Source organism: Chamaea fasciata, unplaced genomic scaffold, assembly GCF_029207755.1.
Source record: "Chamaea fasciata isolate MVZ Bird 193981 ecotype frontalis unplaced genomic scaffold, bChaFas1.0.hap1 SCAF_8, whole genome shotgun sequence".
Classification (NCBI taxonomy): domain Eukaryota; kingdom Metazoa; phylum Chordata; class Aves; order Passeriformes; family Sylviidae; genus Chamaea; species Chamaea fasciata.
The window spans coordinates 9,429,563-9,443,273 of record NW_027094093.1 but is presented as its reverse complement, the minus strand read 5'-3'; the positions used below and the strand labels follow the sequence as shown (position 1 = coordinate 9,443,273).

At 39.8% G+C, this 13,711-nt stretch overlaps 1 long non-coding RNA gene across 1 annotated transcript in view; it reads left to right on the top strand.

Moving 5' to 3' along the window:
• The window catches only part of LOC136292952 (uncharacterized), a 173,095-nt gene that overhangs the window by 11,393 nt on the left and 147,991 nt on the right, over nt 1–13,711 (top strand). The window lies entirely within an intron of this gene.

Sequence of the window (13,711 nt, the reverse complement as noted above, 5' to 3'; positions counted from 1 at the left end):
CTCCAAAATGCGACAGCTAAAAATGCTGACTGAAAGTTAGATCCCCAACCTAAGCACAGGCGCTATAAAACTGAAATTACTTGATCCTTTTTGTACAGCAAGTTCTCTGTTGTCTGTGTAATACTGCAGGTTTGAAGAAATTATCTCAGGGATTGTCCCTGTGATGTGTGCATTCAATGCATTCCTAGAAGAGGGAACACAATCCTAGAGCAAGCAAACTGCTGATGACCACCCTTGGGTTTCCAGGCTTTGAATGGCTCAGGTCAAAATGAGCAATACCTTTATTTTAACACAGCATCAGTAAATGTGTTTTTCTACAGGCTCGAGGGCACCACTTTTACTCTTTTTAACTTTACTTTTGGAGCTACTTTTGATCAGGAATCTAATGAACTAGTTTAGCTCGTTAGGAAGGAAGGGACAGCTCTGCCTTAGAAATAGTCATTAATCTGAAAAGCTGGGGAGGGTTCCAAGGCTGCCTTTGTGATCTCTCATTTTCCTGTGCTGTCTTCCAGAGCAGAAACTCAGTCCCAGTAGAAGCAGACAGTAAAAAACTGAACCAGTACCAGAGACACATGCGTTCTTTGTGGTGAGATAAGCATCCTTGAGCTTCCCACAATGGGATTTATCTTCCACCTGCTTGCTCACTGTACACCTGCCCCAGATTGGCACTGCTTTTGGCTGCAGTACAGTTGATTCTCAGTTTTGAAGCCAGGTTTGTTCTTAGAGTTATTTCCCTGGCACGTAATGAAAACTGTTTCCTGTGCTCTGCTAAATAAGGAGTCCAGGTGTGCCGTGTCTGTCAGCCTTTCTATGGTGTAATGCTAATCTTTACTCCACATAAAAAGCTTTAACAGACTGTACAATAACCCTGTGGCTACCTGCCCCTGGTGAGGAACAGGGGATAATCCAGGCCTCTGGACACAGGTTTCACAGTGGATTTAATTGAAGCTTGTGGCACAGGTGTCAATGTAATTGGAATAATGATATGTGAGGGGTACCCAGAGGGTTCAGCCAGCTGTCAGACAAATGTTTCTGCTGGAGTGTATGGCAGCCTGTCATTAGGTCATAGGTGGGGGGTCCAGCCTGACCCATGTGGGACATGGGGTTCAGGCTGTTTTCAAATAATAATAAAAACAAAAAGGGAAAAACCTAAAACAGAGAACTTCTCCCACTCACACCCCCAAAATAAAAACACCAACCATCCCACATCCAAGCTTTGCAGCTCCGAATACAGCAAGGCGTGCTTTTTTCCCATGTTATGTCTGTGTATTTGGACTAAACTGATCATTGCAGTACTTCATCTTGCTCCCTCTGCATGTATTTTGGTATGTCTATGTTTACATTTATGTATATTACACTTCATAAAAAAATGTGAGTAGTGATTATGAATTGATTCCCTGTCAATTCTTTTTTCAACAAAGAGTTGCAAAACCACTTAAATATGGATTTTGAGTATTTTATTAAATCCTAGTATGTACTCATACATCTAGACCTTTTAAAATTAAAATGCCTGATACATGCACAATAACTTTTACCACAAGCATGAGAGGTACAAATGTGTCCCCTTGACGGATGAAAAAAGGCACATCTGGAGTGTCTTAACACAGACAACGGGCTGTGTCCTTATGAGAGTGTAATTCTGCATTAAGCTGCTGGTTTAGGGTCTGAGCTAGGAAGAGCACTTAGCTATGTGATTAACTGTAAGGATGTGGTTACAGCTTTTGTGGGACTAATCACATTACTAAAATGATACTTTTGCATTTTTCTGTGCTTGTCATTTTCTCTTTGACTGGGAGTTTACATCCTCTGTAAGTCAAGGATAGCTACACAGATGTTGAAGGAGTGAATTGGTGTTTTCCTGCAGTGATTTAGGCAGACAGTGTGACAAAACAATGTTGTTAAGTCAGACTTCAATCTTAATTCATTCCAAGTGTTTGTGGCCTCAGTTGTTGCAAGATTTTTCATTTCTGTTTGTCTGTAGGATATATAGAGACAAACAGATACCGGATGCCTTGAGTAATCTTTAGCTACTCTAAAGAACACAGAAATGAACTAGTTTGTACTCATCTGGATGAATACTGGCTCATTTGAACACGTGCTATAACCAGTGAACTTCTTGCTAATTACCCTTCGCTTTGTCTTGAATGTGTGACTAAGAGGAAAGCCAAGCACCAGTTCAGACTTTTATTTCTTGCTTTCAAAAAGGCTCAGCTCATGAAGCTGATCCTTCATGCTTCAATATGATTTTAAAAACCCAAATGTTTCCTAGTGCTTGCTATTAAGTCTGATTTGCAAGAGCCTTTCAAACAGGTTCTTTTTCTGAACTTATTTCCTTATTCCGATCTTGAATTACGAGCATTTAACTTATTCATTTTGTCTGCTATATCCTGTACACTTGCTTGAAATTGTTCTAACTCCTCTTTTATATTCAGAACAAGAATTCATTGCAGGTGGAAATGTTCATTCACTTCGGGGTCATTCACATCTCTTCCACAAGAGATGGAAGTGGAGGAGCACCTCAATAGAATCTCATCTCTGTTGTCTTAGAAACATTTCATGATGTGATGAGGTTTCCTGTGGAGCAGTGTGTGTCTACTCTTGTCCTGTCTTATCTAAATCTAACCAGAATCTAGGTGTCTTGCTCTTGGATCAATAGTTTAATACTTAGATCTCACCAAAAGCTTGGTGAGCTCAGTTTTCTCTGTGGGCACATCTGCTATTTCAGACCTGACCTTCCCTCTCCAGAGTCCCACATTGGTCAGCATCTGGATTCCTGAAGGGCCTGGGGCATGCTGCTTGGGAAGATGGTGTTGTGACCTCTGAGACAGCGTAACTGAGGCTCTGGTTAATAAATCCCTTGGGGTGAATTAAAGTGAAACGGCAATGAATGACCAGTGTATACATGAAGCAGATTTATTTTAAAACAATTTAATCACAGTGGAGAGCAGGTATGGTCACAGAGTTGCTCTGTTGAGGTGGGAGGCCGTGAAACAGTTTGTCAGGTTATATACATTCAAGTTATCATGGCAATACCTAAATCCTCCTCAGAAGATAACCTATTTCTAATTCCCCATCATAAATCTTATGGAAAAATTGTATTGCTGAAACTGATAAATTATTAATTACTCAAGTTTCCTGATAAGAACTATAAATTATCAATGTGTGAATGAGTTTGTCTGGCAGAGACATGGGAAAAAGTCCGTTAATTCTGTAACTGACTTTATCCAATCTTAGCTTGACCTGGTGTAGATCAGTGAGGTCTGTGTGAGCTCTCCCACCCTTCACAGAAATAGCGAATAAATCTGTTCTGTGGAAATCTTTACTGAACTTTGCACTGTTGGTGGTTTTATGTGTCTGCCATGACCCCCAGTGACATCAGGGGGCACAAACTGCATCACTGAGGATGCAGCACTACAGAAGCAATTAAAAGAACAAACATGGACTAATTGGACAACTTAATTCACGTTCTTGGAAGGCTACAAATGAAACAACTGTGATGCACAATTGGAGAACCTCTATGCATAAACATTCATAAGCTATTTCCATGGTTACTTAACTGTCACATAGATGCTGGAAAAGTAAATCCCTACCTAAACAGCCTGCAGGAAGGTGTTTAATTCCTGCTTATGCTTCATTCTTGCTTAGTACAGCTTTGTTATGGTTGCTCTTCTATTGAATTCCACTGTATCTGCTTCTTATGAATGGGAGTTGTGTGTGGCCTCAGCAGAAGATAACAGCCCCAGGTCTGATACTCTTGGCCATGTACACACTCTCAACACCACTCTTGTCCTTTGTCACATTCCATTCTCACATTGCAACCCTCGGGATGTTGAATGGGGTTACAGATTTCTCCAACACACTTGAGCAGCTGTGAAAGGGAAATAGAGCTGTGGCTCATTGGTTATAAGTACTCCAAGAAAGACCTTTGGCTGTTTTTCAGATGACTCTGTGTAATTACAATCATCAGTAAAAGGAGGTCAGATCTATCTTTCTGCCATGCTTTGTTGTGGTGGAAAAGCTTTGGAACACTGTTCATGTGGATTCAACACCCAGTTACTGGTTATTGGTTCTGCATTGTTCCATAGCAAATCACAGCCTGATTGTTTGTATCACGATATATGTTAACAGTGGAATTTACATCTCTGTTAGTATTTCTGTCACTCTTTAAATGTTAAAGAGAAGCAGAAAGTATATTCTCTCATTTCTGAATGCACACATGAAGTGTTTTCTCTGGTTTTACCACCCCTAAAGATACAAGAGGCACTTAAGCGGCCGTTAGTAGTTACTTGAGTTTTATTGCAACTGACACCTTATGGCTAAGTTTTTAGAGGATGTGGCTTGGCAAAACTTATAAATGGCTCATCTCATCAAATAGTCCAACATTTCTAAAAGGTTTATCTTTCAAGGCATCTTATTTCTGACATTCCAAATGCAGCCAAAATACATCAAAAGTGTTGGTATTCTCTGTTTCCATGTGAATGTATTGTTAGTGTAGTTACAACACTCCAGTTTTCTTGAAGTATAAACTTGCATAAACTTTCCAGAAAATTCAGTGTAAAGAACTCCAAATGGTAGCAGTATTTTATTTCTTATGTGGGCTGTTTTATCATATTATTCTGGAAGTAGTTCCATGGGTGGTGGGGTAGGAGGATGTTTGAAAAGGAAAAAGAGCAGAGAGTTTTCACTAATCTATTTATAGTATTCATTAATTGATTTTATTCTTGTGGTTACCCTCCCATTAAAACCCATTTGAAGCTAGAGTGCTCTTGTCTATTAAGGTACTCACTAAGGGTTTTAAATTACTTTGATAGTTTAAGAGAAAAATTACACTTATTTCCTAGTGTGCATTACTGTTGTGAAATGTAGCACTTTTTGCTTGATCTGTAATATTCTTTCTAGATTTGCTGAGATTCTGAACTAATTCTGAAGAGGACAAGGAGGTTAAAATCAAAATTAGTTCTTGCTGTCAGCCTCAAGCAGTTTTTGGCACCCTAAAGAAACCACCCATGCTTATTTTGTGTCCTGCTCAGCATACAAGTTCATGATTGCTTTATAAAGAAGACTGGAAAAAGGCATTAACGTGGAGATGAACAAGGAGTATTAATTGTACAAAACCCAGGGATGGATAGTGTTAGACATGTCTGTGCTCAGTGTTCAAGCACGTAGCAATACAGAGGTGGCAGGTTATGGTGCTTGCCCTGTTCTCTCAAACTACTGTGGCCCTGCTGCCAAATTGCAGCTCTGACAGCTCTGTTTGCTGGTGGATAGCCCAGCCCAGAAGATGGGCTCATCTCTCAGACTGGTGACTCCAGTTAACGGCATTTTATCCTAGTGTTGCACACAATTTACCTTCAGTTCTGCTGCTTAAAACAGCTCACAACAAAATCCATATTCTACTTTGCAGCTGAGTTTGAGTTGGGAAAGTATATTCCATGTCCTGTGATGAAATATCTTTTTATGAAGATGTCAAGGGAGAGAAGCAGTTACAAGCACTTTTCATGGTGGTATAAATTCACACATTATTCATGCTTCACTGGCCTTATTCTGCCAGATCAGCATAAAGCCATCTAGAAGAATATGTACCTTTAGCACACCGATAATACTCGACAACGAGGTAATAACACTGGTGACATTTGCCAAGCCTGACACACTTGGGCCCCTCTAAGTTGACATTAATAGAAATGAGACATCTCTATCTTAGGCAGCAGTGGTTCAATGACCTTTCTCTTATTTTTCAGACTTCTGTTATTTTTGCATGCTCTTTATGGCCATCGTAAGGAAACAAGAAATTGCTTCTTTTTCCTACACTTCTGATAACCTTAAAATAGTCTTTCCCTTTTAAATGGCTGTCAAAAAGGGCTTCTTCACAGACTTTTCTCATGGGCACCCTAAACAATTTGGGCTGTGGAGAGTTGATGTCTCATTAGAGCTGACTGAAGAAGTATCAGTGGCATCTGGAAGCAGCAGGGTTGTGATGAGTATTTATCCCTGCCTTGCAAAATGGAGTATAGGACATTGCACTGCTCGTGGAAGTCAGCAGAATTGGCCTTGGACTTCACTGCAAACTCTCCCCCTAATTGAGGAGTGCTCCAACCCACTGCTAAAGGCTATTTATATTTCATTTCTCACTATAAAGGAAGGTAGAAGATTGACAGCAGTGCACTACAATTTTGTAGTAATTGATCTTTTTCAAAGCACTTTGGCTTTCTCTGAAGAGCTGTCATGTGGTTCTGTACCTTGTTATTGCTATAGGTACATTTTACTGTTGTTTTCAGAAAGTGGTCACCAAGATATCACGGGTTTTAACCACAGAATTGCCTTTATTCTGCATTTATTCTGATACTAGATGTAATATTAATGGAAATACCCTTCTGGCAGGGTAAGCCACGTTATCAGTAAATGTGTAATTGACTTCTGTACGGAGTCTGAGGGAACAAAGGGAGCTGGGAGATCAAGAGCCCTGTGCCTGGCTGCCAGAGCAGCGTGATTGTTCTGGCCGCAGCCTGTGATCCTTGCTTACGCAGAGCAGTGCTGTGAGTTATCACTCAAGGGCTGCAGCTAGTGATTGTGGTTTGATCAGTGTAAGTGGTAAATGACAGTGCAATTGTATCTCGTGCTGTTCATCAGCCTACCTGCATATCTACTGAAAAAGGAGCAAGGAGAGGTACTCTAGTACTCGGTATTAGAGATGTGCATAAGCATGAACCTGAAGGGAATAGGCAAAAAAAGGGGGGAAAGTTGAAAGCTTTGTACATTGCAACCAGCGTTAGGTACTAGCACTGAGGAAGGACTGGGAAATCAAGATAAAAACGTTTGAAGTTTTGTGTTTAGTAATTTTTATTTTTTGAGGGGAAAATGTTTCTTGCTGTGAGGAAAAATGCTTTGTTTCTTTTTAAACTGAGTTTGTAAATCAGATCATGAGGGCTTTGTCTGAATGTAGGGAATCTAAAAGGGTGGTTTTGACGCTGTAAATATGAGGCTCTCAATTGTTCAGGTATTTTAAAGATTGAAAGTACTCAGACCTCTTAACATTAAATCCACGTTATGATCTCTCATATTAGGAATCAAAAGACAGAAGGGGAAAATACAACTTTTACATAATGCTATTCATCATGACAAATGTTCTGTATCAAAGAACATAACATCCTGGCAAAGCTTCAAGATTACCCAGAGGAGAGGCAATGGACAGACTGTTGAGCCAAAGTAATTTCAGAAACAATTCCACACCTTATTTATCCCTCGTGTGGAGCAGAAAGGCTATAAAACCCTCCAGCACAGTCACTTTGTGCATTTGTTTAACCTACTGACCTTAGCTCTCACCTACCTGACAGCCTCATGTTTCTGAGCACGGATTTCTGTGCAACTCTAAACATTGTGGTTCCGAGTCTCTCTAGGAGTGATGATTCTTTCCCAGCTCTTGAGCCAAACTTATTCCAGACCCCGTCACTGGGTAGCCTCATAGCATCCGAAGAAAAAGCTCTCCCTTCACACGAATGTACCTTTAAACAAATTTGAAATTATACTGCATCTAAACTTCTGGCTCAAAATTGAGTAAATGAAAACTATTTGTTTTCATGAACCTCAAATTTAATCCTCAGTAAGTGGGGGCTTTTTGTTTGGTTGGGGATTTTTTAATTGAACTTTCAGATATTAAATCAATTTATTCAGTATTATTATGACTAGATGATACAACTTATCTGTCATAACACTGAAAACTAGAAATCTTGTTTATGCAAGTCAGTGTTGTACAGATAGAATCATCTACGTAATTTATCAAAATTATATTTATTTACTTGTTGGTAACAGAATTTGATGTTATACTGAGGGCTACAGAAGTCCTCATGCTCTTATGTTACTGTCTGTCCACACAACAGTCACGGTAGAAAATGAACTAGTGCTATATTGTTTATAAGATGTCAAAAAATATGTCCTCAATATATTAAATTAGCTCTGTGTTCAAGCACATAGTCAAGACATGCAAATCTGACCAGAAAGAATTGTTTTTTAAACAGACCAAAAAAGCCATAGCCAAACCGAATAGCATCCCACCTTTGTTAACCCTTAGTTTGGATGCCTGAGGATGGGAGCTGAGTTTTTGGGTGGACGTTTGTACTTTACTGTGTGGGATGACAACATATTTTAGGTTTCCTGACAACACGAAGTCCCTACCAGCTGTTGTGTTAAAAGCAAGTCTTGACTTAAATTGGGATGTGCTTTAAAAGGGCATAAAGGGGAAGGGAAGATTTGTGTTGGCATCTTTTGTCACATGCTGCCCATCAATTTGCCTTGGTTTGTTCAAATTGAACATCTTCTGTTCTGACAAAAGCCAGCTTTAGAAAACGAAATTCACAGTCACCTCTGCCATGCTTAATTTTTGAAAGTCCCATTCCTGACACTCAGATCTCAACCAATTAATTTTATTATAACAATGAGCCTAACATCTTCCAGGGAACCACTGTAAACTTTTAGGTCATTCTTGATATTTAAACTCTGGGAGAAGAGAGACTTTGTATTTGCATTTCAGATTGCATCCTATCATGGATATTTTTTAAAGTTCACCTTATTACTAAAAACATAACTTTCTTTTTCTTGTGAAATATAAAGCCTCTTGAGCTTATTTGTATTTCACTGCAAACTGCAGTTCACTCAGTTCATAGAGCTGAAAAGGGGCCCTGTGAGGCCTCATCCTGGTCCAGCTGGCACTGATTTAGGACAGTGATGTAATGATATCTCAGGGGTTGCTTTGGGATGTCGGACTTGCTTGAACATGAAGCTCTTAAGGTGCAAGACCACATGGCTAAAATCCAGGAAATGGTTCACCTACTCATTTTTATGGGGTAGGAATGCAGTTCTGTTAAAGTTCAGAGAAGAATAACAGTGGTCTGTTGTTGTTGTGATGAAGATTCTGAGGCTGTCCTCCTTTCAGAATGTTTTAAAGAAAGATGAATCAATTAAAGGAAACATCACACTGGGAGGGACATCTGATACAGGGTTCTTAAGTGGACGGGGGAGGTCCTGGTTCATCTCTGTGGGTTGCAAAACTGCCTTCCTGATTTGCATGACAGCCCTGAGCCCTTAACATGTGCCAGGACATACCAAAACTTTTAAAGATTTTGTTCAAGTCAGGGCAGAAAACTTATTTAAACCCAGAATACCCAAGATGTTCCTTATGCCTTTAGAACAGAAATGCCTTTTCTCTACTTTTCAGCTGCTGATATAAACTGTATTCTCTGGGAAAAGGATGGATTGTAATTTCAACACACAATCAGCATAGAGGAGCTTGGTAAACAGAAAACATTGCTGGTGGCAGTGAAGAGAGGAGGAAAGGAAAACCTCATTAAGTCTGATTGTTATGGCACACAGTGATAATGGTCTTGTACAGGAGATAATGATTTACCCCGTGACTCTGGAACAGGACAGGTTATATAGGTCTGTGGGCTTTTCTTTTAATTGAAAGAATACCTATCATTAATGGCCAGTGAAATAATTGAGTAAATCTTTGTGCTGCAGAGAGGAAAAAAGTTAGAAATATTGACATAATGCAATTTCATCCCACAGTGAACTGTAATTACTAATGTTGAATGTATGACCTTCACAATACAAAGTTTGCAGAGAACTTTAATCTTTTGGTGCTTTCGCAACTACCAATGATGTAACATAATGGTGGCGCGTTTAGTGACTGGAGTTTGGTTCATGCTAACACAGAGCTTACAATCCTGAAATAACTTATTAAAATTGTGTGATATGAGTTGGAAAGAAGCAAGAGTAAGTCAATACCAGTCATCCTCCAGTTGCACACCTGAGTTCATTTAGTGAAGATGGAAGAGTGCACTCTAGTTCCCTGTGCTTGATCTTGTCTCCTGGCTGCTCGTTCCTGTTCAGAGCAGGGGCTGTGGTGCCTGTGCTGGCCGTGACAGTGGAGCTCAGTGTCTGCCCGAGGGGAAAGGTGCTGGTGAGGTCCTTTGTGCCCTGCTCTGCCTGCAGGGGTGGGGTGTACTTGGGCACATTGCTCTGCCTCTGCTTTCTGCCTGCAGGCTCCCTTTGAGTAGAAATAGGAACCAAAATGTGGCCAGAAGGGGTGTCTGAGAGATGAGCTGACACAGCAGTGCCAGAAACACTCCTGTCACTGCTTGTACCTGTAGCAGACTGTGGACAGCATCCTCCCAGTCACTGCACTGGCTGAGGCTTGAGGGGAAGGGAACATGACTGGCTTCAGCAACTCAATCCCATGTCCATTTATTTTTCTCTACAAAGTCTTGCAGAACCCTGCAGCTGTCACATTTGCCACTCTTCTCATCCCACTGAAGGCAATCCCCTCAGTCTTTTGAAACAGCAGCAAATTAAAGATCTTTTTGAAGGCTGCAGACAAGCTAATATATATTTTATATGTTCTGTATATATACATGCACTAGCATATCCTTCAAAGTTGAAAAGAGACCATTTGAATTAAAGAGAAATGAATATCTTTGCAGATCAAAAGAAAAAATTAGGCTTTTGTTTCTGGTTTTAAAGGGGGATTTTTAAAGTAATATCCAAACCTTTAGGGTCTTTAAAGTATTTTCAAAATTGCTGGCAGCTTGTCTCTGAAGTTCAGCTCTATGAATTGGACATAAAATTTACTTACTACTCATTATCATTCCATCTGTTTGAAGATGCTGCAATTGTAATGAAACAATTGTTAGGATAGCTTATCTACAATGCGTGATCAACATGTTTTCCCTTTTCAGATTTGCTTGGGGGTCACACAGTCGTTTTAATCTGCAAGTGCTAGTGCACGTATTTCTCAAACTGCTGTGGAGTGCATTGTATGGCTGTGATTATGAAGGTTTTCTTGCTGGCCATACCTCCACTAAGCACATTGTGCAAGTCATGGCACAGGAACCATCTCATATTGATGAGGGTATGCACATGGAAAATGATGCACGTGGTCAAGGTAAAGACACTCCCTAGGGATTTTCAAAGAAAATCCCTTTATTAATAGCCATCTCTTCCTGTTGGTTGAACGGGTTTTAATTGGCACTTCCACTGGGTAACAGTTTTTTCTGCCGAGTTGCTTGGTAAAATTTGCTATTTTTATTGATATTATTAATAATAGCAGTGTCTGCAAGAAACTCACAAAATTCTATTCCAGCATCTCCATGCAAAGGAGACTAGAATAACAGTATTGCCTTAAAAAAACAGTTCCCTCAGCATTGGGAAGAGAAAATGCATAAAACTAAGGAAGTGTTGGAAAAATAACTCCATTAAAGAGTGAAAATAAAATAAGCACTAGTCTTGAGTGAAAATGTTGTGGAGGGCAATCTGCTTTTTGTTTAAGATGTTGGCTTGACGGGGATTTTCCAGAAGTGACCATGGGAAAATGAGCTCAGAATCATTCTTTTTAGATCTCTAACTTGAAGTTCATTTGTGACCAAAGCACTTTCAGGAAGTTTTGGTTATTTTACTACCAGTTAGCAACCTTCTGATAACTCAATAGGTGCTGAGGGGCAAATTTATGTTGTAAGTATATTGAGAAACAAATTGAACCTGTTGGAATAATGAAAAATAGAAAGGAGATGTAAGCATCTCCTAATTGCTGGTGGCAGAGTCTGAGTCTGACACTAAAGCGCAGTCTTTGCTGTTGGATTATTACCTATGGAATATGTGAGAAGACATAGGTGAACTTTCTCATGCTAAAGTAGGAATCCAGAGGAAAGAATCAGATTTTACCCCCCTCATTTTTAGCAAAAAAAGAAACAGTGGGAAAATCCATAGTAAGGCCATAAAAATAAAACATACTGCAAGGCGATTAGTGTAAGGTTCTGAGGATCCATAAGGAAAAAACTCAACGTTTATAACGATGTCTGACTGAGGGAATGAAAGAAAAGACTGGATTCCTTGCAGTCAGTCTGACATAAAGCTGAGAAATTTAACACCGTGGATGTTATGGAACAAATTTAGGGGTTTTTTTAGAATACCATCCTAACAGTCCAGTGGTTGGAAATATTCTTTCACTTGTAAGGGGTTTCCCTGCTACTACTTAAAAACAAAGACACAAGCCTTAAAATCTGTATGTTCTCTAAACTTGAGTAGTGATTTTTCTTCTTAATTATGTGGCATGATATTAGTACCTGAAATTTTAATTAAAGCTTGTAGTTAACATAAAAAACATCAATACTCTACAGTTAAAAGAAATGTTATTTTCATACGCTTTCTGCATGGCAGCACGTACTATGGAAGAGTTTGATCCATATCCTGGTGCTCCCCATATTCTTTTTTGTATCTTGTGCTAAAAGATGATAATCAGTGGGCTTTTGCATGTGTTCAGATCAAGGAATACCCCTCCACCTTTTAAAATCCCATTTATGTGCTACATGCTGTATGTTTAGGTTCAGTGGGAAGGGTTTCAGCGCCAGTTGTGTGCACACGAAGCCTTGTGATCGACTGTAAATTGGTAATTGAGCCGGTGTGAGCCCGGGATGGATGCCAGTGCCAGGATGCTGGGGATCGCTTGGGTGGCCGCTGATCCCCAAGTCCAGCAGGAGGAAGCATTGAGCTGCCTTGCTCTGGCGTGGCTGAGGGGATACTGCTGCTAATGAGCGCAGGCTGACATTGGATTGGAACAGGAGCTAATGACTCGTGTGTCTGCACTGCCTTTACCGGTGGTGGGGCTGGTAGGAGACTTATTTGCAGGTGCCTGGAATGTCCAGGTGGTTGAACTACATGTACAAGAATCATGTTGAGTACTTGGTGTTCATAAAAATAAAGATGGAAGAGAATGAAGGAAGCCACAGCTTAGCTCAAGGTTAGCTCTTATGTGGTGCAAAATCTATGAGAAATTCAGTTCTCCCATACCAATGCTGACAGACAAATCTGTGTGCTCTCATTAGAATGTTCCTATTAAGCAAGAAATACTTAAAATTATACCCATGTTGCTGAAAGTTCCTTCCAGATATCACAAGACATTTTTAATGAAGATCGAGATAAATTTGTCCAGTCCTGTACCTCAAAAGTATAGATGTTCTGTGATACCACACTGAGTTCTTTCAGTTCTTTGTGCTTCTATACAATAATGTAAACATATATCAAAATTACAGTGAGAATGCACCTGCCCTTGTTATGTATTCCTCAGAACCTCACAACCCCACTGTCTGCTTAGTGTGCCTTTGAAGTGGCTGCAGTATCAGTAGGTTGCTTGGTTAATAAATAAATAATCTTGGGATAATGCTAACTTGGATTGAAAAACAATTACTCCGGATGAAAGTAGCAAAACTGAAGACAAATCTTAACAAAAATGCATTTGGGTGAGAATTGCAGACAGTGGTACTTAACATCCATGTCAAAGTGATCTACACATGCTCTCTGTTCCCCTGGCTGACTGAAGTTCTGGTTAAGCCTAGCTAGAAAGCATTGACAAGTTTTAGAAACGGCCTAGGGAAGAATGAGGAGAGCAGAAAGTCCTTTGAACTCAGTGGAGGCTTGAATGAAGTTAAAATCCTCAATATTATCCCAGCTGGCTAATAACAGCAAAAGGTTAGAGTAATATAGTAATTACTCAAACTTACAACTGTTTTTTTCCCATAGGAAAATAACACCTGCTTTAAATCATGAATAAAACATGTTGGCCCAAATCTATTACCTTAAGCACCTCCAGTAGAACTAGGGACATAATGTATGTTTACTTGCTTGAGGAAAACCTACTCATCGCTGATAAATCCTCACTGCCTAATTA